The sequence below is a fragment of the Silene latifolia genome, chromosome 7 (assembly GCF_048544455.1).
Source record: "Silene latifolia isolate original U9 population chromosome 7, ASM4854445v1, whole genome shotgun sequence".
In the NCBI taxonomy this organism is placed as follows: domain Eukaryota; kingdom Viridiplantae; phylum Streptophyta; class Magnoliopsida; order Caryophyllales; family Caryophyllaceae; genus Silene; species Silene latifolia.
Window position 1 is genome coordinate 50,118,930 of NC_133532.1, and position 3,585 is coordinate 50,122,514.

A 3,585-nucleotide genomic window follows, 5' to 3' on the forward strand; every position below is an offset into this window, starting at 1 on the left:
ATTCAGCCAAGCATATGGAGATTTTTATCGACTATTGCTGCTCTATACCCCCGCCAACTGGCGTGACTCAGGACCAGATAAAGGAGACCATGTTCATTTTCTCTCTTCGTGATGCTGCGAGGGAGTGGTACAGAGATCTGGATCGAGCTGCTCATGGGATCACCTACTGGAATTCCTTGGCCTTGGCATTCTACAAGAAATACTTCTCTGCCTCAAAGACGAATGCCATTAGAGCTCAGATCACGAGTTTTAAACAGGGACCTGATGAGAACTTTTATGAAGCATGGGTCCGTTTCAAGAAGCTGGTGCGAACCATACCGCACCATGGGTTCGAAAAATGGAGTCTTTGCAATCAGTTCTATAACGGGCTGTATGACGATCAGAGGGCTATTTTGGATGCTGCAGCCAATGGCCGATTTGCTGAGAATATGGGAGAGACTAAGGGGTGGAAGATCATTGATGACTTAGCCACCCATAAAGCTGAGTATGGGAATTCGAGAGGCAATCAAAGGAGAGCTGCTGAATCTTCTTCTGTAGCTGCACTAGAAGCTCTCACTGCAATGTTTGACAAATACGAGTTGGGAGGAGCTTCAAAAGGAGGGATATACCATGTTAATGCTGTTTCAGACGGTCCTTTCGTCTGTAGAAGATGTGGAGATGAGGGCCAAGTTTCAGAAAATTGTCCCAGTCCCTTCAAGTCTTGTGCTGCCTTTCAACATTACAGGCAAACAAACACCTACTTTGAGCCGAATGTCCACCCAAACTTGAGGTGGAGCAGCCAGAATGTCCTGAATCCGACTCAACTTCCACAGCAGCAGCAGCAGCAAACTTATGTGCCTCCTCATAAGCAACAACAATATCAAAAACCTCCCTATGTGCCGCAGCAGCAACAAACCCAAGCTAGAGAGGCCGGGATGAAATTGCTGGAAAGTCAAATTGCTCAATTGGCTAGCAAGAATACCACTCGAGCTCCGGGACACTTACCGACTAAAACTGACCAAAAGGAGACCCTTAATGCCATCACTTTGAGGAGCGGGTCTACCCTGGAGGGGCCTGCTATGATTGAGGATGCCCGTGAAAAGGATAAGCCGGAACCGAGTCAAAACAAAGCTGGAACGAACAAAGGAAAGAAAAAGGTGTCTACCAGGTATATCAGTCGATCGACTGACATACCCGGTCGATCGACTGAAGTGCGACAACCAGAAGCTACTGTTCCTGTACAAGTTAGTCGATCGACTGACATCACTAGTCGATCGACTGAGATCGCTGCTGATAGTGAGCCTTTTCGTCCTCCGATGCCCGATAATCTGAGGGATCACTTGTTTCGGGGTACGACAGTCACGAAAATATTGGGGCAATACCCGAGTGCTGATGGGTCAGTCCCGGTTCCGAAGTACGATCCAATGTCGATCAATGGTTCCTATTTGAGACGGTCTGAAGAGGGGTCGATCTTCAACAAGGAAAAGGTGGTGGACTTTCAGCCTAAGTCCACGGATGCCGGCATGAGAGATTTAGAGGAGAGGGCTAAGCTACTTCTTACAGCCCCATATCCGGAGAGACTAGTGCCGACGAAGGAACAGGTATCTTTCAATAAATTTGAAAAAGTTATTCGTAGCTTGAATGTACAAGTGCCTTTCCTAGAGTTAGTTAATCAAGTGCATGCTTACACTAAATTCATGAAATAACTCTTGTCTAAGAAGAAGTCACTTGAAACTGTGCATACTGTCGAATTAACTAAAGAGTCGTGTTCTTATCTGACCCACACTGCACCTCACAAACTAGAAGACCCAGGTAGCTTCTCCGTTCCATGTAGCATTGGTACCTTTTCTATTGAGAAGGCATTATGTGACCTAGGAGCTAGTATTAGTGTAATGCCCTTGAGTCTTGCTAGGAAGCTAAAATTGACTAGGTTTGCAGTGACCGACATGACAGTACAGATGGCTGACCGATCTGCGGTCCAGCCAATTGGAGTCTTAGAGGACATCCCCGTGCAAATAGGGAAGTTCTTCTTCCCTGTTGACTTCGTCGTACTTGATATGCCTGAGGATGCCCATATTCCAATCATATTGGGTAGACCATTTCTGCACACTGCTGGTGCAGTCATAGATGTAGGTTCGGGAACCTTGACCTTTAAAGTAGGGAAGCATTCCATTGTTTTTGCCCAACCTGCTAAGAAGAAAGACCCCATGTGGCCTGTAACTTGTAATACGGTTTCTGAAAAGAAATCTTATTTTATACTTCCTGATATGCCTGTCTCTATTTCTACTCCTGTTGTGACACCTCCGCCCCGGATTGGGAGCAAATTGGAGGAAGATTCGTCTATTTCTGATATTGCAGGAGCTGGTTTGGGGAAGGAAGAGTTGCAAGTTACTCCAGCTGCGAAGGAGCCAATCATTTCACGAGGCGGTCTTGGTTGCCTTAGCTTTGGCACTGATGAGGAAGTTGATGAGGAGCCGGTCAAAGTGAGAGAGTCTGATTTGGTTTCTGACGAGTCCGAAGAGATCATGGACTAGGGAGATGATGAGAGTGTTGATTCGTTGAGCTCTACGGATGTTGAAGCTAAGAAGAGTGCAGCTAAGAAGATGAGCACAGTTGAGGCTACCTCTAGTAGCCAGAAGCCGACGAAGTGGGCCATACCATGGCCATTCTTGATCAACTATTAGTTGATCAAATGCTTTATCAAACATTTACTTTATTGCTTTTAAGACTATTTACCGTATTTTGTGTGCGCGAGACTTCGTATTTTATTTTGCTTGCTTAGGATTTTATACGCTTTAGACTTTACTTTGGGTTTTGCGCAATTTTGGGCGCGTATTATTGTGCATTTGCAGGTTTTTAGACCTCATTAGCTCAAGTAATTGAGCAAATACGAAGAAATAAGAAAGTTACAGCAGCTTTCCCAGTCGATCGACTGAGTTGCGCATCTCAGGAGTTTCTGTTCCTGTTCACTTGGGTCGATCGACTGCCATCTATGGTCGATCGACCACTGTGCGCTGCTGTACCTATTCACGACCTCTCCCCTGCTGTGTTTGGTCGTTTTGCGGGATTGAGGGAGTTTTCTACTTTATTTTATTTCCCGACTCATTTCTGTTTTCTTCCATTTTCGTAATTATGAACATAATATCGCTTCAAAATTGCTTTCTCGATTTTATGCGTGGTACATTGTTTGTCTTTTCAGGTACTTATTAGTAGCACTGCAGGCTACTGAAACCACCTATCTCACGCTGGTTTGGGGAGGTTTCCTTTGCTGCGCTTAAAGTCTTGTGAGTTCCCGATTTCCCCCTAATGTCATATTTATTTGTTTATTTTCTCGCAAATTCCCGTTTCTCTTTTCTTCATTACATGATTTTGCGCAATGGGGACATTGTGCGATTTGGTTTGGGGAAGGGTTTTGTGTCGCATATCATTTGCTTGCATTCACGTTTACATTTCTGTTTTGCATCGTTTATTTCATTTCCTATATATACAGAGAAAATTCAAAAAAATTGAAAAAATCTCAAAAATTTCAAAAAATGCACGTTTATTTTAGCATATAGGTTGAGTCAGAACGGTAGTATATCAATGATGACACTGCATTTGCAGCTG

The 3,585-nt window shown here is 44.4% G+C and overlaps 1 non-coding gene across 1 annotated transcript; it reads right to left on the minus strand.

Moving 5' to 3' along the window:
* Window positions 1–224: 224 nt before the first annotated feature.
* On the minus strand, window positions 225–331 carry LOC141593202 (small nucleolar RNA R71). Its single transcript, XR_012521305.1, has one exon. It is a non-coding gene; the product is annotated as a small nucleolar RNA R71 (small nucleolar RNA).
* Between the last annotated feature and the right edge of the window lie 3,254 nt (window positions 332–3,585).